We start from the raw sequence: 25467 nt of genomic DNA, 5'->3' as shown, positions 1-25467 counted from the left end.
CCCTCAGTTTGTTTTGTGAGATTAAGAGTCACTTATGGTTTGTCTCCTTCCCAATTCCATCTTGTTTCATTGATCCTTCTTCTACCCACTTAAGCCCCCATGTTGCATCACCACTTCCTCATATCAGGGAGATCATATGATAGTTGTCTTTCTCTGCTTGACTTATTTCGCTAAGCATGATACGCTCTAGTTCCATCCATGTTGTCGCAAATGGCAAGATTTCATTTCTTTTGATGGCTGCATAGTATTCCATTGTGTGTATATACCACATCTTCTTGATCCATTCATCTGTTGATGGACATCTAGGTTCTTTCCATAGTTTGGCTATTGTGGACATTGCTGCTATAAACATTCGGGTGCCCGAGGGGGAGGAGTCAAGATGGCGGAGAAGTAGCAGGCTGAGACTACTTCAGCTAGCAGGAGATCAGCTAGATAACTTAACTAAAGATTGCAAACACCTGAAAACAGGTAAAATCACATTTTTTATGTTTTAAAGCTAGTGACCTAATTTTAGGCACAGAACAATCAACTCATTTCAAGTGCACTTTCTCCAATTTCAACTACATTATGAAAACTTGAAAAATTATCAGAAATTCCCGTCTTGTGATGATGTGTAATTTAAGAAGGCATTTCACATTCTGTTTGACTTGATATACATCATGAAAAAATATTTTTCAAATGTTGACTTAAAGTATCTACTTGCCAATTTTCAAAATCCTACTAACCTAAATGTAACAGAAACAAAAAGTAAATGCCTTCTTAGTCATAAATTTCCAAGAACTTCTAGGTTTTGTGGGGTTGTTTGTTTTATTTTGTTTTGTCTTGTTTTGTTAAGTCTATCTCCCAATATAAAAAGCAATTTTAAAATCATCACTTTCCTTAAATCATCTCAACAATACCATGGCTTTAACTACAGTTAATAAGCCAATGACTCCCAAATTTATATCTCCATCTCTGACTGTATCAAGTGACTTTACTGAGATAACAAATATCTGTAATTATCTCAATGGCTTTCAGCAACATTTATTTCTTGTGCCTGCTTCTCCAGTGTTAACAACTCTGATGGGCTTGACTAGGAGCAGCAGCTCAGTGTCATCTCATCTTATCTCAGATCCCAGGTGTGAGAATCAAAGAATACTACTCTCTAAGTAGAGAGCAGAAAATGGGACCAAACCAAAACATGCTAGCACATTTAGAGATTTTGCTCAGATACAGCAACTTTCAAGTCCATTCATATCCTATTGGCTAAATCCATTCATTTGGCCAGATCCAAAGTAACTGGGTAAAAAGCATGTCCTACCTATAGGAAGAAAAGGCAAGTGAGAAGAAGAGACAAATTCCTGTGAACAAATAATGCCACCAATGGCACTACCCTCTCTCTGAACTCCTGGTTCATATACACACTGAAGCTATTTGATAACTCCAATTGGATATCTAATAAACATCTCACACTTACCATTTCCAAAATGAACCTTAAATTTCCAGTGCCCTCTCCAACCTGCAATCCTCTGATTTATCTTTCCTGTCTCAATAAATGGCACCACCATCCACTCTATATTTCTGGCCACCATTGTCTTACGATCTATCCTATTAACTCTCTACTTTTGTGAAGGGTACTATTTATAGGTCTAAATCTGGGCACTAGATCGCTTATTACGCTGAGGGGAAAGTTGTGGTTTTTATATATTTTTAAAACTTTGTATTATGAAAACTTTCAAATATATATAAAGTGGAAATAGTATAATGAATTTCGTGTACGTAACTTTATACGTAACAAGTATAAAAATCATGGCTGGGATGCCTGGGTGGCTCAGTGGGTTGAGCCTCTGCCTTTGGCTCGTCATGATCTCAGGGTCCTGGGATCGAGCCCCACATTGGGCTCTCTGCTCGGCAGGGAGCCTGCTTCCCCCTCTCTCTCTGCCTGTCTCTGCACCTACTTGTGTTCTCTCTCTGTCAAATAAATAAATAAAATCTTAAAAAAAAAAAAATCATGGCTAACCTAGTTTCATCTGAACCTCATTTGCTCCTACCCAATACTTCTCCAAATATTTTTAAAGCAAATTTAGATATATTATTTAATCACTGAGATTATAATAGAGAGTAGCATTTTTAAATTATCTAACAAATCACTTTATTCTTTTGTATTAAAACCTACCCTAGGTTCTTATCACTGTGGGAATAAAATCCAATTTCCCTGACACCTACAGACAATATCAGCCCACATCAACCCCTTTAAACTGATTTCCCCTCAAGCTGCCATTCGCTTCATCTAGTAGACTTTTGACATTCCAGCACTCATCAGAAAACCTTGTTATTGTTTGTTGTTGCTTTCATTTTGGGTTATTTTTTAAATTAGCCTATTAGCTGTCTGTTCATTCTACTAGGATTTTGAGAGAAGGAGAGAATTGGTGGTTTTAATGACTACATCCTTATGTCTAAAACAAGTGCCTTTTCCATTTTATGTGTTAAATAGGTGCTTGTTAAATGAATAGGCTGGTGAACTTTCTACTACTTGGACCAAAATCCTCAGTATTTTTTTTTAAAGATTGTATTTATTTATTTGAAAGAGAGATCACAAGTAGGCAGAGAGGCAGGCAGTGAGAGAGAGAGAGAGAGAGAGGAGGAAGCAGGCTCCCCGCTGAGCAGAGAGCCCGACGTGGGACTCGATCCCAGGACCCTGAGATTGTGACCTGAGCCGAAGGCAGCGGCTTAACCCACTGAGCCACCCAGGCGCCCCAATCCTCAGTATTTTTATTGAAAAATTAAATCAACTTTATTAAGTCATAGAGTTTCTAGGTCCTAAAATATATTTCTCTCTCCAAGTTTCAGAGTTAGATAAAACAATCACCACAGAAATAGGAGATTGCTAACTTGCCTTTTAAGATTAAATACATTGATACATTCATGTCTTATTTAAGTGAAGAATTAAATCTGAAAGTTGGATTAAGGAATGTACAGTATACTGAAGAGCAATAAAATATCTAGAATGCCTCCTGTGGCATAATTTAAGATAGCTTGAAAATAAAAATGGAAGACCAAACTTTCCAGCTTTTATTTTTGAAGCTTCCAGACATAATCTCAGCACTAACATATCCAAGAACTTTCTATGGACATGTTTCCATAGTCAGGCTAAAACCTGACCTCTTAGGTTAGGCTAAAACCTGATCTCTTAGGTCAGGCTAAAACCTACCTCTTAGAGAATCATCTTCTCTACCTAATCCTTGACCAAATTTGAAGCAGAACATATTACCAATTAAATAAAATATACAAGCCATTGCAGAAGGCAGAACACAGGAGAACTAATAATGAAATGTTTCATCATCTGTGGATGCCATTGGGTGAGGACTGATGAGTAATCCTTGTTAATTTTTCCATTACCTCTATCGAAATAATACAGGATGTGTCTTTGTAAATGCAGCCACTTCTGATCTTCATGGCAGATTGCCTCCCTAAGCTCCTTGAGAGAAATTAAGGAGTCACCATTGGTTAAAAATATTTTGTAACAAAAAATCATTACTTAGAACCAAAAAATTATTACCTGGAAAGGACTTTTTTAGAAGATTTTATTTATTTGACAAAGATCACAAGTAGGCAGAGAGGCAGTCAGAGAGAGAGGAGGAAGCCGGCTACCTGCTGAGCAGAAAGCCCAATGCCAGGCTCCATCCCAGGACCCTGGGTTCATGACCTGAGCAGAAGGCAGAGGCTTTAACCCACTGAGACACCCAAGCACCCCTACCTGGAAAGGATTTTAATAAAGAACAATGTTTCTTTCTACCCATCTGTGATAGAGTGAGAATTATCTTCAAGTGGATAAAAGGCAAAGAGGAAAATAAACTATTATTCCTGGTATCCAAACATGATTCTAGACAGAACTGAGACCCCTCCCTTATAGATAAACTTAGCCTATGTCAAAGGAAAAGGAGAAAATTTGTTAAGGTGGTAACAGTTTCCTTATCTTTCTGCTTTGTATTTTATATATATAAAAATGAGTTCTATGGTGAATTCTGCTCAATCAATGGAATAGCAAGACTAGGGTAGTAAGTACAACACTGTCAAACTCAACTGTACATAACAGTAATTTTCTTTATTTTCCAGAACTCAACCTAGTGTCAATCTTAATCCCATTCTGTCCCAGATAAAAATAAATATCATTTTGTCAATTCAAGGCAGACTCCCAGGATTCCTCCTACCTTTCCTTTTCTTTCTGGTATTGTATATAAATACTAAGGTCATTTTGGTGAAAGGTGGAATGGGAGATGGTGGCATCTTATCCTCCATCACTATTGCTATAGTGATATCCACTGAGGTATATTCTCCAATCTGGCATTAAAATAATGGTATAATTTGAGGTGTCCATTCTCATGTGGTCTCACCATACCATCTATGCCACATAAGCTGCTGCAAGTCTCCTCCAATTTTTCTGACTCGCAAAGCTATGCCAACATCATTTTGAAAAACCATCCACCTATCCTGTAAATTGGTGCATGGAGAACCCATTTACCCATTTTATTCTATTTTCTTCTGCCAAGAAAACACATAGTACTGTGGCAGCACAAATTTTTACCTAACTGCAAATCCCTAAAATTATCAGGGGTTTCCACTGTCTCCCCATCAGTTCAGAATCACCTCAAGTGGAACAGGAAGGGGTACAAAAATCATACAGCATCTTGATTACTTGATTACTTTCAGATCTAAAGAGCTTTCTCTACTCTGGCGGGGGTTTCAGAGGAAAAAACCTGCTTCTGTATGGTATGTACCCTTTTCCTCATTCTGTAGTCTTATACCTGCATAGTATCCTTTAAAATACCAAAGACAAGAACATTAGATTTTTGCCTTTGTTCTGCTATTCTCTTGAAACCATCTTCCCCTAAACAAGGGTACTACTTATGTAGTCGCTATCTGGAAAAAGAAAAGTGCCTCAGTATACAAGGAGACTTAATATTTAATATTTTAATATTTTTTAATATTTAGGCTTCAATGATAGATTATAGTTTTCTGGGCACCTGGGTGGCTCAGTTGGTTAAGCTTCTGCCTTCAACTCAGGTCATGATGCGAGGGGTCCTGTGATCAAGCTCCACACTGGGCTCCCTGCTCAGCGGGGAGCCTGCTTCTCTCTCTCTCCCTCTGCCTCTCTCCCAGCTTGTGCTCACTCTCTCTCTCTCTGTCCTTCTCTCCCTTGTGTGCACATGTGCCCTCTCTCAAACAAATAAATAAAATCTTAAAAAAAATAGGTTATAGTTTTCTGAATGTAATCACTTAATGACAGCGTAATAAGCAAGTCTTAAACTTTGTTACTTGTAAATAAAGTTTCTTGTAAGGATGTATTTTGAGTTTGCTTCATGTAGAGTTTTCTTTTTGATTTTATGGGAAAACAGCATTTATTTATTTATTTGAAACAGAGAGAGAGAACACAAGCAGAAGGTACAGAGGGAGAGAGAATCTCAAGCTGACTTCATGCCAAGCTTGGAGCCCAACTCAGGGCTTGATCTCACAACACTGACCTGAGCAGAAACCAAGAGTCAGACATTCAACTTACTGTACCACCCAGGCACCCCAACATTACTAATTTAAAACCTGTGACATGTAAAATCTGTGTTGTAATAGTATAGGAGTAAATACAGTCTTATCAGAATTTACTCTTAAATATAAATGATGAGTTTAATTTACAGAATGGGAAGGGTTTGAGAACTGTTTGAGAGCTTAAATGAGGAATCTTATTCTTTTTCTAAGATATCAGGGGTATTTATTACTCATTCAAATATTTGAAGTGAAACTGAGAATTATTCAAGAATTTTGTAGCCAAGGCAATTATCAAAGCTGTTTCATACAAACTGAAATTTAGACAAGCTAGCACAAGCCATTGTGCTCCTTACCATATGGAATTCAAAAGCCTGGAAGACAAAAATCAACTCGTGAATTTATAATAAAAGTATTCTAGTACATAGTAATGAGTAGTTGGGATTTTGGTGATTTATGATTTTTAAGATGGTTTTCAGTCTCAATTTAACTGTCAAAGTAACTCTGTGAGGTATGCACAGTGCTTTTTTTTTTCCTTTAAGTAATAAGCAATTAGACTCAGAAGAGGTAAATTATTTACTTGGGGTCATAAGTCACAGATATTCAAAAATAGAGCTAGAACTATGTTTTGAATGATAACACAGTGGTTTTTCTATGTCAGAATTATAGTGGTAAAATCTGAATGAGAGTTTTACTGTACTTAGGGACGGACTGCACATATTAGCAGCACAACTTAATTAAGCACTATTATAAAAGAGCTATAGCCATTTGCAACAACATGGATGGAACTAGAGCGTATCATGCTTAGCGAAATAAGTCAAGCAGAGAAAGACAACTATCATATGATCTCCCTGATATGAGGAAGTGGTGATGCAACATGGAGGCTTAAGTGGGTAGAAGAAGAATAAATGAAACAAGATGGGATTGGGAGGGAGACAAACCATAAGTGACTCTTAATCTCACAAAACAAACTGAGGGTTGCCGGGGGGAGGGGGTTTGGGAGAAGGGGGTGGGATTATGGACATTGGGGAGGGTATGTGCTTTGGTGAGTGCTGTGAAGTGTGTAAACCTGGTGATTCACAGACCTGTACCCCTGTGGATAAAAATATATGTTTATAAAAAATAAAAAATTAAAATAAATAAATAAATAAAGAAAGAAAGAAAGAAAGAAAGAAAGAAAAAAAAGAGCTATAATGGGGTTCATAGATGTAATATGCTCCCTAGAAAATTCAATAATTAAATAGATTACCTTATTTTCTGAGTAATGTGTTATGCTACAATATTTTAAAAGAAATATAGTCTATTCCTAATAATTCTTCCACAGTCTTATTTATATTACTAAAATGCTTACTAATCTACTTCTCTGATATTTTACAAAAATAAACATATATCTAGTTCTTTTCTGAAATACCATAAATCTCAAGTTAGTCAAATCATGATTAATGAGATTTACTGGATATCAGCATGAGTCTTCAATAAATAATGCTTACTCTTTTCAACTGGATTGCATAATTCAGCAATGACGATTGGAAAGTATGATAAATAGCATGCTAACATGATAGAGATCTGAGTAACTGTTTTGTCCTCACAGATCTTCAAAGATCTGAACAAATACAGAATTCATTCTAGCAGTTCTTCAAATAAAACTAAAAAGGAAAAAGAAAAAAAGATCAGTTCAATTTCTATAAGCAAGAGATTGGAATTACTTGAAACAGGCCTATGGTAGCTATTCTCTGGGGAGAATAGTTGTTAACTCAATAGAATCAAGTCCTGAGATGGAGGGGGAGAAAAACAAACCAATCAAGGCTAATGGTTCCTGATGAACCCAGATTAAACACAGAGATCGGTCTGGTTTAAATATACTCAAGGGAACAGTCCTTCAGACAAGAGTATCAATTTTCACTCTGGGTCAATAGGATGAAGAGTGTGTGGTTAAAAATCAGATATTGCAAATGTATACAGCTTGAGTCAGGATGCATGTTAAAAAAAAAAAACTTGGCAATCAGAGGATGCTCTGAGGGTATATGAAGAATAATAATTAACATAGTCAAAATTTAAATTAATTAGAGAACTGAGGAAGATAGGTAAAAATAATATGCAAGATTTAGTAACTTTTCTTTGTATCTTAGAACATAGAAAAAGATCATAACAATGAAAACATGAAAATATTTATATATAAACTTTGTCCAAAATATCCAGGATTAAAATGAAGAAAACCGCAAAAGTACTGAGGAGGAGTAGGAGGAGGGGCAAAGGGAGAAGGAGATAGAATCTTCACCAAGCTCCGCATCCAGTGGGGAACCAGACTCATGGGGCTGGATCTCACGACCCTGACATATGACCTAAGCTGAAATTGAGTTGGATAGTTAACTGACTGAGCCACCCAGGCACCCCATGATTTATATGATTTGAAGAGAAACCAGAGTATAGAAATATTAACAGTATTTAATATATATAATATATATACAATATACATGTATATACAATATAAATTTTATATATTATATATACATACATACATACAAACACTATATTCATACACATACATATACTATATATATACTATATATACTATATATATTATATTTATTCATATTTATACATTACACATACACACATGTATTTACTTTTATACCTATCATTGCTAACTAAGGTTTGAGGCAGCGAAGGATAACTGCAGTATATGTTTATTCCATAATCTTGAAACTATACACAGCTCAGTATCATCTTATCAACCGCCTAACTTGAGGTATTAGGAAGATATGTTTTAACTCCTAAAAAATAGTTTTTTAAAAGTTTCTGGAAAAAGTATGTATCATCATGTTGAAGATAAGAAATTTGGGGCATACTGCACACTTGTTAAGTATCAACTCTGTTTTATCATCTTAAAAAACAGAGCATTTAGTACCACAATGAGCAAATACGTATGCTCAAATCAATCATTTTGTGCTTGAGATCTAATAGCATTATTTGAATTTTTATCCTTAAAAATATTTTCCCTTCATTATTTCAGGAAAAAAAAATAAACTTGAACTCTTATAGCAAATAGCTCCACGTAGAATGGACTAGAATGCAATGCTATTATATGGGAAAAAAAGACATCTTTTTTTTCATTCCCCAAAGCATTAAAATAAATGTGGCAACTGGTTATTGGCCTCAGATCAGAGTAGTACGTTCTCACAAGGCACCTGAAATGATAAGAAAAATGGGTTACTGGGACAAAATTTATTACAAAAGAATAGATATTTACATAGGATTTCAGGGAACTTCTGTTTTTTTGGGGGGTGGGTCTAAAATATGCAATGTGAATGAGTTAGAACCCATAATCTGTCCCTCTATTCATTTTACTGACCTGGGTTTACTATAAAAATAAAAAGTTTATATCTGCCAAAAATATGTACATCCCACACAGGGGTCCAGTTACAAAGTTTGAGAAAAAAATCTAATTTGACAAGACTGCTGATAGATTTCCTAAAGTCCCATTGCTTTTGATTTCTCAGTGATGACATTCTTCCCTGTAGTCAATATGCATCTCTTAATTTGTTTGCAGGAAAATTGGCCTCTTCTGCCTTCTCAAATCACACTTTGTAATCAATGGCTATGTTCTAAATGCAACTCAGAAATGTCTTTAGAAATAGAGGACAGTTTCAATAAAATATTTTTAGCCTGATATCCCTCTAGGAACTTATTATTACCACAGCATACCAGCAACTTACATTTTTCATCTTCCTTGCATCTACAAAGAGACACATATTCTACTACTGTAGGTCAAAATTTACAGAGCAGTCACATACTATGAATATATTTTGTCCAATAAAATCTATTCCCAAATCATTTCTTGGAAACATGCCATAGTTACATTATTCTTGTGATACTTCCTATATTTTAAAACATACAAATGGATTCTTCAGTCATTTGGCCTACCTAGTAAAATAAAGTAAATCTTCAACACCTGTACATGTAAAGTCTTAATTTTTTTTCAAATATTTATTTATTTATTTGAGAGATTGAGAGAGATTGAGAGAGACAGAGAGACAGAGCAAATACAAGCAGGGGAAGAGGCAGAGAGAGAGGAAGAGGGAGAAGCATACTCCCCATTGAGCTGGGAGTCAGACGTGGGACTCTATCCCAGGACCTGGAGATCGTGACCTGAGCAAGGCAGACGTTTTACCATCTGAGCCACCCAGGCACCCCAAGGTGCCTTAATTTTTAGGAAAGCCAAGAGTCATCTAATGCTATCAAAAGATCCAGGGTAAGATACTTAGGCTTGGAATTTAAAGTCAAAATTAGATTACAGTAATGAGTAACAATTACTGCTTAGAATCAGCTATTTCATTTATATTGGTTCCTTCTGTTCCATAAAATAGTTATCTTTCTCTAAGATTAGTTAGCATTATACTATTATTTTATTTGATGTATGGTATATCTGTATCATTTCAGTTTGCACTGCTGAGGTAAGTCTCGCCAATAGATGGCCTACACAAGCAAGCCCACTTGAGCATAGATCTCTGAATTTGAGCACAACACCTTGACAAGTTATCTTCCTTGACTGGATTACCCTCAAAAAAAAAAAAATTTCTTATAAGCAACAAGAAATGCCACAACCTTAAAATCTTAGAATAACAGTGGAAGGAGATCCTACATTGATGTCTAGCCACAACAGAACCCCAGTGAATTCAGCTGGACAAAAGATAAAAATGAAGATGCAACCAAAGACCAAGCCAAAACCAAAGCAAAGGTACTGTCAGAACAACCACTAGAAAGTAGAGCTGAAAGCTCATAGTAGGGTCCCTTAAGGTAGGACAGAGTTCCAAGACTAAAATTTCAGCTATAGAGTCATTGCTGACTAGTCACAAGTATGATTCCCTCCTTGACTGACTTATCCAATGTTAACTGGGCATCAGTGCTATTCTAGGCACTTTTCTAAGAGAGGGGTTCAGAAGTGAACAACCTAAACAAAGTCCCTCCTTCCACAGAGCTTCCACCTATAATGAAAAAAAAATACACAAAATACATAAATGTAAAGTAATGCTAAGTGCTCTGGAGAAAATGCAAAGTATGGAACTCTCAAACAACCATGTTGCACCAAATACCTTGAAAATATACTTAAAAATAACTTCAGCATAATATTATTAGAGTTATGAAACAAGAAAACAACTTTTGCAAAGATCATTTATATTCATACTTATATAAGAAACTTTTCCAAACTTATTAGTAGCAGGATTAGTGCAAGATCCAACATTTTTTAATTCTAGGCTATGCTTAGATATATGTCTTAGTGTTCAGCTTTCATTAGCCATAGGCTACATTTAGGTTTAAGGATTATAGTATTACCTTAAGAAGAGCATTAGAATAAAACTCAGTAAATGAGGATTCTAGTGATTCAAGAGATCATGAGATCATGAGCAAATCTTAATCTCTTTTTGTTGGTTTCCTCCAACTAGCAAATGCGGATAAGCACTTTCAAATAAATATAAAGGAGTATCTGAGAAATTCTGTTCAATTTAATTCAACACAGCATGTACCAGGTATTATGATAAGCATAGAGGTACATTGAGGGAGACAACAAACACTAAGTAATTCATTAAAGGTGTTAGAAAGTTAGAGACTACCCTATTCTAGATGAAAAATAAGCCACTCTAAAACTTAAGCATAGACTTATAGGATGAGTATATGACAATGCATTTATTAAGTGATGTATCTAAACTCTTCAAAGTTCTATAGAAAAAAGGCAATGCGTATTTACTTGTATGATAACAGTAGTAGGATGTTATATTATTATAACTTTAAAATTTATTATAAGTCTAAAACCCTATATAAAAAATATATGGGAAAATAAACGAAGTTATGTACATCATTATCTTCCCTACTAAATTCTTGAGTGAAATGTGAACTAACCAATTAAGATTAAAACATGTCTAAATCTTAAAGGGGTTTTTACAGAATGTTACCAGCATTCTTTCTGTCTCCTCCTTTGTCTCTCATTTTTTACTTACTCTGATCTATCAAACAATCACACTAGTTACTAGACAGCACAGTCAAAATAAAGTGGCACCTGAAATTGTTCATTTTTGTATGGAAATCACTAAAAAAAGAGTGAATAGCTGTAAGCAGTTTTCTCTTTAGAAAACCTTCTAGTTGTAACTGAAAAGGTAAAACATTAATCTCTCTATGAACTTCATTTAACTTTTTTCATAAATTTTATAAGGCTGATCATACCTTTTAATTTGATTTAAATATCAAATTTTGATGATGGATCTCTCTATATATTGCAGTGATAGAACAAAGAAGTAAGATTTCTAGGGCTCACAAAAGCTACATCAATTTTCCATTAAAAGCTTCAGAATTTAGTTGATTTCATTTAATAATAACCTAATTAGTGAAAGTAAGGAAATAATAACTTTCATTAATCTATTATCTATTTTATAAAAATTGTATAATGAAATTCATCCTTAGCCATAAGGATACAGGTTATATTATAAATAACTCTGATAATGTGTGAACACACTGAGAAACCCAATTTAACCTGTTAAGTACGTATTTCTTCACTGAAATTATACAAAATCCATTTATCAAAGTGTTCCATCTACATTCATTTCTTACCAACAGGAAAAGGGTGAGGAGCAGGTAGGAAGGAATATGAGAAGGGGAGGGGAGTGAGGAAGTAAAGAAGTTTTAAAATCATATTCTTGCAACAAACTTTAGGTTTTTCAAATACCTAACACAAAATTGGAACCATGTAGTACGTTGTCATAAAAAACATAACCAATATTGGCTCTTGTCCCCAGTTTCAGTTAGGTACTAAGAAATACAATTCTTGCTTTTACCTTCTGTTTTTCTACTAAGATCTCCAAAGAGTCATTTCAAAATTATTGTTCTATTAATGGGTATTATGGAGGGCACATATTGCATGGAGCACTGGGTGTGGTGCATAAACAATGAATTTTCAAACACTGTAAAAAAAAATTAAAAAGAAAAAAAAAACCTGGCTCAGTTCCCCTTCTCTGCCTTATTTGCATTTGCATTTGGGATAAAAATTTCATAATACAAAATTCTCAATGTGCCTCTGATGGTGTTTTGAATTCTTCCCAATAATAACTCATCTTATCTCCAAAATATTAAAAAGTCCAGTTCATCAGCCCAAATGCCACAATTATTTTACCTACTCAAAACTAACCTTTTTTTGCAGTAAGGTCACAGTAGTACCACACCAATATAGGATAAAATAACCCACACTGCATACTTCCTTAGACCCCTTTACTTTCTACAGAAATAGAAAGCAGAAGAAGGGGAACAATATAAGCTCTGTAAAATTCTACATAGAAGGCAGGTGTTTCTTTGTTTTGTGTTGTTTTGCTTTATTTGACATGTAACAAGCTCAGGAAAATGAAAGATTTCTCCTTCAGGAGAACATATTAGATGACTAGCCATAGTGAATTTTTTCCCTGCTGATCCCTAAAAGGAAAACAATTGCTGAGTGTTTGCATATAGGCCAAAAAAGTCTATCTCAACATTCAAACTGTTTGAAAGATGAATCATTTTAATAACTACATAAAATTTGCATTCTATTCATTTAAATCCAGTTACTTTCACTTATTTAAAAAAGAAAAAAAAAAAAAAAAGGAAAGAAAGAAAAACAGCTCCCAAACCTTCTATAACTGAAGTTCCAGGATGCCACAACTCTCCTGTATAGGAGAGTTTAGAGAATGGCTGGCACATAACCACATAATCCCAGAAGGATTTATAGCCAAATCAGATGCATTAAACAAAGAAGGTATTTTTGATGAAGCATACTAACTTATAAAAAATTATTAAAAGCATGGCAAATTAATTAATTTTAAGAGGTTAATATAGTCAAACCACAATTTCTAGGTAAGATTTCACTTGGCATAAACATAGTAACCTACCATTTTATTTAAAAATCTCCAATAGGGGAAATTACACATCCTATCATGTTAGCAAGTATAGCAGTCAAAAACTTATTCAAATTCAAAATGTCTTTCTCAGTTACAAGTCACCTATTCCTATCTCTCTAGGATGCAACAAAGAACAGCTATTAACTATTACATCATCATTAGTATCTCTTTCATGTTATAACTTTTCTAAAGAAGCAGTCAGTTTTTACTCTGAACTATGCAAGGCTTGTGAGATGATAAAAGCAGTAAAGATAGCAATGGATTTGAAACAACATCCTCAATATCTCTGAAACCTCAGGGGAACTGAGAAACCAAGGAATTGTCAATCCAAGGTCATGCAAAATTAAAGAAAGGAAAGGAAAGGATAGGGTAGGAAAGAAAAGGAAAGGGTCAATAAAACAAGCAGCCAACCTAGGACTTTCAGTCTTCTGTTCTTACTGCTTAAATAGTCTCACTATCTTTAAAATTCTTTTCCATTCAGGTAAGACAAAGCCCTCTGGGATTCATTCCCCCTTGTGCAGGTTGCTTAGCTGAGCCATACATTTCTATTGGCCCTATTGATTAGGCATCTGCTTCCTCTCTGTGGATGGTTTGCTCTTGTGGAACCGTGTTTAGCAGCTGTTACAGTTCAGATGAGTGTTGACAGGATGAAAATTAAATTAACACCCAATAACATTTTAACACCTGGTCCAACAACTGCAATATCATTGAATTTCACCTTTTCGAAATTGCTTCGGGAGTTAATTCATCCTTACTTTGACTTTGACCTAAGGAGACACTCCTATAATTTTGCTACAAAAGACTCTCCCTTGACTGTTCATTTATAATTTCTGTAAACCTTCCCTCTGATTCATGTTCAATGACTGCATGGGCAGTCTCTGGAATATATTCAGTAGAAATATTTCATTAGAAGATGTGATACTATCTTGATTACAGCTAAAGAGTGAACATGAATGGAAAATGTTAACCAGAGGGGAAGTATGTTTCACTATAGCATAAGCCAGGCTGATGAGCAGATAACTATCTACTCCAGGAAAATAAAGTTGGAAAGAATGCAGGTTTCATACACTTATAACTTCCTAAGTCCTGACTGGCTTGTGGATACGTTAGGTATATACAGCATGGTCCTTAAGCTGGTGGACTCTGGAGTCAGATGGCCTCATTTAAAAATTAAACTCTGCTGGGGCGCCTGGGTGGCTCAGTGGGTTAAGCCGCTGCCTTTGGCTCAGGTCATGATCTCAGGGTCCTGGGATCGAGCCCCGCATCGGGCTCTCTGCTCAGCAGGGAGCCTGCTTCCCTCTCTCTCTCTCTCCACCTGCCTCTCTGCCTACTTGTGATCTCTGTCTGTCAAATAAATAAAATCTTTAAAAAAAAAAAAATTAAACTCTGCTGTTCCTAAACGTGTGCATTATTTGATACTTGAATCCCTAAGCTTTAATTTCCTCATAAAAGCCAACTAATAAGAGTACCTATTCACAGGATTGTTGACAAATACACAATCCACATAAAACTTAAAGTGATAGTATCCCTAAAAGGCTACTTAGAAAAGATTCTGTGACCACACTCCATAACTCATTCACTTAAACTTCTTCTATCTGTATTTCTCTTCTCTCTATGAGAAAAAAAAATAGTGCTATTTGCTATTTGCCAGGGCTATTAAGATTCACAGATAATGAAACTGTCATCTTACCATTTGGCATTTAGAATTCCTATCAGATGCTATATTTTCTGCCTAAGATAAATATAACACTGTACCTAATATATAGGAAGGTAAAGAAAAACTGTCCTGCATAACCACATAACAAATACAGTCTAATAAACAATTGTTAGAAAATAATAATCTATTTAGTAGATTTCCCAAGATCTTCACTTCTAGTTTCTGTTGCCTTCAATTTTATTGTTAATTATTTTGGTAGGGAAGAGGGACTAGCAGAAGGGAGAACTGCATCTTTTTTTTTTTTAAGTTATTATTATTTTTTTAATATAATTTTTTATTTTTTATAAACATGTATTTTTATCCCCAGTGGTACAGGTCTGTGAATCACCAGGTTTACACACTTCACAGCACTCACCAAAGCACATACCCTCCCCAATGTCCATAATCCCACCCCCTTCTCCCAAACCCCCTCCCCCCAGCAACCCTCAGTTTGTTTTGTGAGATTAAGAGTCACTTATGGTTTGTCTCCCTCCCAATCCCATCTTCCTTCATTTATTCTTCTCGTACCCACTTAAGCCCCCATGTTGCAACACCACTTCCTCATATCAGGGAGATCATATGATAGTTGTCTTTCTCCGCCTGACTTATTTCGCTAAGCATGCATCTTTTAATTTGGTTAGTGTTAGTACTTGTTAACAATTTTGGGCAACTGTTCTATATTTCTACAGATTGATACTCTAGACTATACTGAGGTTTTTGGATCAGCCATACATTATATTTATTCATCTACTTTTCCCACCTGCTTTTCAGTAGACTTGAGAGCTTTTGTTCTTGTTTTATGATAGATTATTGTCCCCTAGTATTTTCTTCTTTTTGTTTGGTTTGGTTTTGTTTCATTCCATTTTCTTTATTTCTCATCCTGAATATGTAAGAGTGATAGTATAGACAGGATTTGCAAGACACAATTTGGAGGTGATAATATTTCACAAAAGTATGCTTTTAAAACCATTTTATGTTAATTCTTTGGAGTAAAACATCTCAAATCCTATATTGTTAAGTTTTCAAAATTCACTGTAAGTATCAATTTTTCAGAAAATGTTTTTATAAAAAAAATATGAGTTCATGATGAAAAGAAGAATGACAGGGGAGGGGGTATGAGGATCTAAGTATTCTAATCTGCTACTGTGAGAAAAGCAGCTTCCAGAAGTGAAAATCAAACGGTGGGAAATACTGAATGTTTTCAGAATGTTATATAATTATAACTTAATTATAATTAACTGCATCATTCTCCTAAATGGTTCCCTTTGTCCCTTTAGGCAAATAAAGCCTACAAATCCAGAAAGGAGCTATCTAATCAACCTGAGGAGAATGAATATGTGTGTGTATACACACACACACACACACACACACACACACATATATACACACATATATGTATTTTTTTGAAATATTTAATTATTAAAAATATATAATGTGCTTGGCACCACATATACCACTGATTCCTTCTATATTTCCCAGGTAAATGTATAAATATCCTGATATATGTGTCTTTTCACTAATAATAATAAGACTAATAAAAGAAAAAAAATATTATTTCTAGCAACCTGACTATGCACTTACAACAGGAAGAAAGGTTATAAGATTCTCAAATTCTGATAGGACTGCAGTTTTTACCAGTTATTTGCACAACTGATTACTTAGCATCTGAAAATACTCCTACTAAAACTAACATACTCACACAATGGTCAGTATTAATATTTTAGTGTTTTATGAAGGGTGATTTGAAAAGGACATTATCATAAATATGCAAGTTCAACTAAAATATGGTTGAACACTCTTAAAAGGTGATGGCTATAAGTGACACTTTGCTTTTGAATATTTTAATTATTCTGCATTACAAAGAGATGGGTCATCTAGGAAAGAAATTTTGTTTTTCTAAGAGGAAAAAGAAGAAGAGAAAAGAGGAATAGAAATCAGGAAAAGTTCCCATTTCTTTCAATACCAATATCTGGTGTTATCAGGTAATAGTTCATAAAACTATAAAATTGGAAGGGTTCTTAATATTTCATTCAATTGATATCCATGCTGCCTGGAAAGAGAATTAGTAGAAGGAGAAAAACAACTATAGCATCTTGAATCAAACAAGGCAGTTCATTAACCTCTGGTTTTATTTAGAAATACTCCAGACATGAGAAAATCACATTACTTTAAATGCTTATCATGTTCATAATTGACCTGTCCAATTGCATACAGTGTGATCATTCTGGTAACTGGAGCACTACTACCATTCATCAGACAGAAAAAAATTTCATTCATTAAAAATCTATACAATCACAAACCTAAAATTAAGGGTGAGAATCACCTTACAGGGGCACTTCATTTTATAGATAAAGAGACTATGTCTGTAAAAAGTGACATGTTTTACACATGATCGCACACATGATCAGATAAAAAACAAGATTAATATGAAGGGATGTTCCTGGCAGGCCAACATTCATTTTACTACACCAGACCAGCTGCACAACTCTATTAGTTATTATCAACACCTAAATGGCAGTATGAACTAACAGGAACCTGATAACTCTGGGACATGTTCCTCTATCTACCAAACAGAATCAAGATCTTACCTACTAGGTCATGAAGGTCATGAGACAGGAAAAGCCATTTGTTCAGATGCTCACCTGCCTGTTCTTGCAGCACCTTAACCAGTTATAGTATAAGATTGCTTCCCTGTTTACTTAACATTTGGTGGCAATGCAATAAATAAGACATCAATCAGCAAGAGTGACTGTATCCAAATCAAGAAAATTTTGGAAGTGAATGTACACAATTACGGATTTGGTGCCAAAATATATTAGCAGAAAAATTACATATGTACAGATTGGGTAAGAATACTAATCAAGATATATTTCTTGCATATATAATGTACTAACTGTTTCAACATAAGACATGTCCATTATTGGAGCTCTGTAAATCTCTACTATGGCTATTCTATAAGAAGGAGATGACATATAACCTGTTCTGATATTGCTTTGCCCTCACCTTAATGGACTTTTCAGATACTTCCCTGATTTCACTTTTAATATAAGTCCCATTAAAAAAAACAACCCACAAATACTATTTCTTTGGAAACTGGAATTCGATTTACTCCACCAAAGATCAGCAAGAAAGCAAAAAGAATCCCATTCTCCTCAGTATTTAGGCTAGAAATACCAACAATACAATGTCATGACTTGGGAACTCTGCAGTAACAATGTTCTTTAAAGCAGTCTTGAGAGACTCACCTAATCAAGATGTCATGTTGCTACAGCACATCATACCTAAATCCACATGAAATACAACCTACAGAATGAAAAAGCAGAGAAAATAACAGTCACTCTTTGGCTAATGTTTTATTTATCGCATCACCATCAAATGTTAGGTAAACAGTGAAACAGATTTTCTTTTTACCTAGGACCATGAAAGAAAAGTCCTTTATCTAGAGATTATGATTTGAGGCTTTATTTTCAAACTGGGAATAATAAATGTAGCCATATTTGCTTTCAGTGAAAAATCAAGTTTAATATATTTATACAAATACAGACTTTCTAAGAAAATAGTTATTGAAGCTGAGGCTACTAAAAGCTCATAAAATTCAGACTGAAGGAAAACCGTCTCAATTACACACCAAGGATTATCTTCAGGATGAACTAAGAGAGTACAGAAATATAGATAGATAGATAGATACATACATACATACATACATACATATAAATATCATTTATATACATATAAATATCTATCTATCTATCTATATATATAATGTATCTTGGAAATTATATTAAGTATAATAAAACATATATTGTCATCCAACAGATAATTTCACATATTAAAATCTGTTTGAGTTATTTCAGTGATTATACTTCAAATATATAATTATTTAAAGTATTTCCCACCTAAGCTGCTCATATTTTTGTGCAAAGAATGAGTTAGCAAACATCTTGAAAAATAATCACATATTCTTCTTTAAAAAAAAAAATTTTAAAAAAGGGGCACCTGGGTGGCTCAGTGGTTTAAAGCCTCTGCCTTCAGCTCAGGTCATGATCCCAGGGTCCTGGGATGGAGCCTGGCATTGGGCTCTCTGTTCCCCGGGGAGTCTGCTTCCTCCTCTCTCTCTCTGCCTGCCTCTCTGCCTACTTGTGATCTCTGTCTGTCAAATAGAGAAATAAAATCTTTAAAAAAATAATAATAATCACATATTCTAAACACAAATTATGAGTATTGCAGAAAGATAACAGTTTAATATGAAATACCAAATGTGAATAGTTGAAATTTTTTTCTGTGTTCTTGTTACTTGTTATGGGCATCATGTTCATCTCCTTACAGAACTCTGCTTACACCCTAAAATGTAGACCTTTGGAAAAATGAGAAGTGCTTTCTTAAGCAAGCTACAATACAAAGGCAGATCCTAGGGAGGGGTAAAACTGCCGGAGTTCCATACTAAAGAAATATGTTGATTAATGATGGGCTATAGTAGGGAGTCAGTGGGAGAAAGAAGGTGGTTTGCTAAACTAGGACTACCTGGGCTACCACACCCTGAAAGAAGCACCATCTACAATAAAGGTAACTTTTTCTTATTTAAATCACTAACAACAATAAGCTCAGATAGTTTCTATATTGTAGTGAGCCTCTGTTCCAAATTTGAACCCCAAAATGCATTAACATACAGACAAATTCCATAAATGATGATTAGCAACCTTGAGTGCTTTGAACCTATAATGTGGCTAACCTGTCCAAAACTAATATTAGGGATGGATAGTAACACAATTTATGTAGTAGCATAATAATAGATAGATAGATATTTATATGTATATAAATGATATTTATATGTATGTATGTATGTATGTATCTATCTATCTATCTATCTATATTTCTGTACTCTCTTAGTTCATCCTGAAGATAATCCTTGGTGTGGATAGTAGCACAATTTTATGGCTAAAAGTGACAGGGGTCCACTACTCAGGGAGAATGTTCATAGATTAGGGCATTATTTATAGATCATAAATATAACAAGTCAATATATTTATTGGCTCTCTTCCCAAAGCTTTCTAAAAAGTATATTTCTAACTTGTCTTAAAACATTATCCCATCTCAGGACCTGTAATATTTTGTATTTGAAAATGCTACTTGAAGTAACTTCCCTTGTTTAGATTTAATCAGTCACTCCCACTCTTATTTTCCATGAAGATGGAAATTCTATGTCCACCATCTTCAAAACAATTTCTAATTTGTAATCTTTTTTTAAAATTTTTTCTTTTTTTTTAGATTTTTATTTATTTATTTGACAGAGATCACAAGTAGGCAGAGAGGCAGGCAGGGAGAGAGGAGGAAGCAGGCTCCCCGCTGAGCAGAGAGCCCAATGCGGAGCTTGATCCCAGTACCCTGAGATCATGACCTGAGCAGAAGGCAGAGGCTTAACCCACTGATCCACCCAGGCACCCCTACTTTGTAATCTTTGAAGTTTCTGTATTTGTTCAGGTCATCTGAGAAGCAAATACTGAGATGGGATCAGTCTTTCAAGAGACTTAGAGAAACACCTTCTAAGAATAAAGGGGAGGAAGCAGTAGGCAAAGAAAACATTCAGATTGCAATGTAGTCCTGACATCGGTGAAAGAACAAGAGCAAGAAGGAGCACAGGTTGCGTGCAACTCTTAAGAAAAATCTCAGCCAAAAAGGTGGGGGATTACCAACCCAGACTTGTCCACAAGAAGGATCTAATCTGCTGTCCAAATAAACCAATATTAGTATTCTAGCTGTGCTTAATCACTCAGAATATGTTAGGGAAGCACAACCTTATTATAGGCATGCTGGTAGACTCAGGGAGATGGCAGCTGGACGGGTCTTTAATTACGCTCTGCCACGACAGGAGATATGAAATATCTTTCCATGAGTGCCATAGTAGTTTGTGAATTCTTTCTGTATCTTTAAAGAAGGTCTGAATTTTGTCCTAGAATGTTAAGGCACTTTGTAAATGTCCCAAAGTGTGTAAGAATATGGATATCAAATTGCCCTCCAACTAGAGATACGGATTCTATCAGTCTCACAGTGATAGAGGAATGAAACTGATACCATTCATACTGCCTGCTGACAAACACTGTACTTGAATAAATACATCTCTTTGTTCACCTGGGAAATTAAAAGAAAACCCAAGGACCCTACTTCCCCATTTATAAGGGGAATATATAGGGACTATAATAAAAATTCATTTTTCTCTAGATTGATGAAACATATCTTGGAATGAGTTCTTCAGTTTCTCAGTAAGGGTAACATGTTTCTTCAGAATATGTGTATCCAAGAATTACTTCCTGTTACTTTTGCAAATACATACCAACTGGACTGAGAGGAGTTTAAGAAATGATTGCTTAATTAACTATAGTGCTCCATAAAGTGAGGTTCCTTTTTCTCCCCTCACATAATCCTTAAAGGACTAAGGCAGAACTGCAGTATCTCATGAGTAGATAGGGACATGGAATTCGAGGGTAAAAAGTTTCTAAGTCACTGAGGAACAACTAGAAAAATGAAATTAACTACATAGACACTCTGGTGGTTATTAGACTTGGTTTTCACAATACTTCATTTTACTCTCCTCTTGGAGAGATTAAAACGCAAAAATCACACAACTTCAACTCCCTTAGAAACTATGTTTCTAGAAGTAAATTATCATATTCCCAGTGTATTTTGAAGGTAATGGTGGTTAGCAAGTGAGCTCTGACACACTGAATATTCTTGCTCCCTGTCACTAACCATCTGGGTATAAGGTAGCAGTGGTAGTAAGTACTAGCAGTGGCAATAGCAGGGTTTTGCTCTGTCTTTATCATAGCTATACTGTTGTGATCCTGTAACAAGAAGTCCAATGGCAACCTCCCTAAAATACCTCTATAAATATTTAATTCCCTATGTAAACACCCATTTCCCTGTATATACCCAGGTCCTTATAAACACTTAATTCCTTGTATTAAGTCTCTTTTTGCTTGGTTTCATTTTTCTGAACAAAACTTTAACTGACAAAATGATTAGAGAACTGCATGTTTGATAGGGAAGTAAATGTACTGAAACCATAAGGCAGAGGACTATGGAATGGCCATATCTGCATCAAGATGGAAAGTTAATATAATTTTACTAAGAATCTTCCAAAGAAAGACAACTTAGGTAGTAAATCCTGGGGAAGGGGATACCTGGTAGGGAATACTATAATGCTTAAAACCTTACTAGTAGATTTCGATAGTGATAAGGACACCAAAAGTTACCAAAAATCAGTTCCTAGTACTAAATGATAATACATCTTGTGTTGCAGAGCACTCTAAAGATTGCAAAGGGGAATCATCCGAGCATTTCTTAGCTTATGCCCTATACAAACTGAACTAAAAATTGAGCTAAACATGAGAAATATTATTATCTGTTTTGTAGACAAAGAGACTGGGTCTCAAAGAGATTTTAATAACTAGCAAGCAGTGGAATTTGGATAAGAACAGCTTTTTCACTCCCAGTATATTTTAACCAGTACAACGCAGCCTCTCCACATAATATACCTCCATACAACAGTAAAACTTTTTTTTTAAAATATGACTTGAACTCTCAGATGAAATATTTAGATATTATATAGAAACTGAAGAAATCTATAAAAATCTTTATATCCACTCAAATAAATAGTAAAAGAATGCACTCATCACTGAACTTTCAGTGTGACAACTATAATTTGCAACAGCAGGCCTAACAACAACCTCATCTTTTATGTCTAATATCACCCTAAGAGTGCATATATACTTTAATTTCTGCCTTCTAAAGACTCCACATGTCTTACTCTCTTGAGGTACTGTCATTATCCATTTGTTCCTACTCTAGGTGATGGTACCTTTCCATTTCACACCCATTTCATAGAGATTTAGAATTATTAAAATCTTCAATCACTGAGATCATACAGTATTTCTTTTTTTTTCTTTTTTAAAAAGATTTTATTTATTTATTGGATAGACAGAAATCACAAATGGGCAGAGAGGCAGGCAGAGAGAGAGCAAGGGAAGCAGGCTCCCTGCTGAGCAGAGAGCCTGATGTGGGGCTCAATCCCAGGACACTGGGATCATGACCTGAGCCGAAGGCAGAGGCTTTAACCCACCCAGGTGCCCCTCATACAGTATTTCTATGTGGAATTTAAGGACCAGACAGTAACACGCATATCACAAAGGAAAATGTGTTTTATGAAATATATTAATGTGAGTAGAGTATACTTCAAGGTGAGCAACAGAATACAAGCAAAAGACAACAGATGTGGGCAATACACCTTACAGCAGGCTGTAAATGGGACAACCAGACCTAATTTTTTTTGATGGACCCAATGTTTTTGATTATACAATTTTAAATGACTTGCAATCCACATTTATTCAATCCAAAAATAATTGAAATTTGATAAAATGCAACTAGAATTAAATCTATGTATAATTATTCTATCAAGGAAAGTGTGCCAAGGGAGATATTATTACATTTTATGTATAGTGTTATTTATAAGATAGTTTTGCTACCATGTAATGAGTATCAAGTATGTGCCAGGCACAATAATACAATATTGGCACAATAATGTGCCAGGCTCCAGATAAATTATCATATTTATGCTTCACAGAAACCTTATATAATATTAAACTTCACATTTGTGGATAGAGAAATATCTGAGAAAGTTTAGAAATCTCCTTAAGAGTACATAATTAATAAGTGGTAGCAAAAAAATGTGAAATACAATAACTCGGTGCATGTATGATTAAGCCAGACAAGCTCTCTAGGCTCATACTGGCAGAAAATGTCTTACATTACATTGAACTAGGTCATCTGGTTCATTTTTAATCTAAAACCCTTGTAAATACTTTCTGAACTTCCCTTATTTTCAAGCCACCTAGAACAGCTGTGGCTTGAAGGATGAAATTAGGAAATTAGACACAAATTCTAAAATAAAGATGCTAAAGCTGGTAGGCAGGTAAGACCTATACAAACAATGATACAATGAGGAATTTGAAGTAAGCCCTAAGAAACAAACAAATATAATCCTTTGCAAGCCCGGAGAAGAAATGATTCTGTTTTGTAATGAGTCAGGAATGACTCCACAGATGAGATAGCATATGAGCAGGCCTAGAAGGATGGCTGAAGTTTAAAGTCAGATAATAAGTGTTGGTGAGGATGTGGAGAAAGTACAAGGCTTATACACTGCTGGTGGACATACAGAATGGTGAAATGGCTTTGGAGAATAATCAGTTAGTTCCTCGATGGATTAAACACAGAGTTAGCATATGACCTAGAATTTCTATTCCTACATATATGCCCCAAAGAAATGAAAACAGTTGTCCATACAAAAATGTGCACAAAGTATCCATAGAAATATTATGCATAAAAACTCAAAGATGAAAATAACCCAAAAGTCAATCAACAAAGAGATAAACAAATGTGGTATATTCATTCAAGGAAATATTACTCTTCTACAAATAGGACGAAAGTGCTAATACATGTAACATAAATGAATCTTGAAAACATTATTCTATGTGAAAGAATCCAGTCATAAAAGTCCATGTATTACACAATTCCAACCACATGAAAGTCCATAATAAGGAAATCTATAGTGACAGTGGTTGCTTAAGGCTGGGGAGACAGATGAGTGGATTGAAGGTATGAAAGTTAAAGGGTATGGGGTTTCTTTTTGAGTTGATAAAATAGAGAAAAAAATCTTTCCAGACATGAAAAAGAGCATTAAGCCCAAGGAAAAAAGCAGGAATTTTATTTGTTTTTGCATTTTCCTTTTGCTGCTTTTTTTAAGGTGTTGTTTCAACAAGATAATGATTATATAAAACAAACTGGCTTTTTTTCTTGCTTGTACAACTAAGACATAACAATACTTAAAATCAACATAAAATCCTCCCTTATACCTTTCCTTTTGTGCTTAAATTATAGTTACTTTCTTATTGTTAGTTTATTTTGATTTATAGTTGTGTGTTCTGGTATATTCGTTTTATATTACTGTGTAACAAATTACCATAAATTTAGCAGCTTAAAATACCATCTATTTATTATCTCACAGTTCTGTATGTCAGAAGTCCAAACACGCATGGCAGCATTCTCTGCTCTGGGTCTCACGGGGCCATAACCAAGGTCTCAGCCAGGCTGGGATTTTATCTGGAGGCTTTAGGGAAAAATCTACTTCTAAGCTGATTCTGGTTATTGGCAGAATTCAGTCCTTTGCTATTTTATGACTGAGGTTCCCTTTTCCTTGCTGGCTGTTAGCCAGGCATTACTTTCAGCAACTAGAGGCCATACTTGGATCCTTGAACATGCTGCCTCCATTTTCAGAGCCAGCAATACAAC

General features: G+C 34.9%; 1 long non-coding RNA gene across 1 annotated transcript in view; it reads right to left on the bottom strand.

Moving 5' to 3' along the window:
- Window positions 1–8567: 8567 nt before the first annotated feature.
- The window catches only part of LOC131998764 (uncharacterized), a 99579-nt gene continuing 82679 nt past the window's right edge, over window positions 8568–25467 (bottom strand). Inside the window, exons 2-3 of the long non-coding RNA XR_009398853.1 lie at window positions 18375–18432; window positions 8568–8705 (exon numbers count right to left, since the gene is read on the bottom strand). This is a non-coding gene — a long non-coding RNA (uncharacterized LOC131998764). The remainder of the gene's footprint in view (window positions 8706–18374; window positions 18433–25467) is intronic.

Source organism: Mustela nigripes, chromosome 13 (genome assembly GCF_022355385.1).
Source record: "Mustela nigripes isolate SB6536 chromosome 13, MUSNIG.SB6536, whole genome shotgun sequence".
Classification (NCBI taxonomy): Eukaryota; Metazoa; Chordata; class Mammalia; order Carnivora; family Mustelidae; genus Mustela; species Mustela nigripes.
This window is presented reverse-complemented; position numbering and strand designations above follow the sequence as displayed.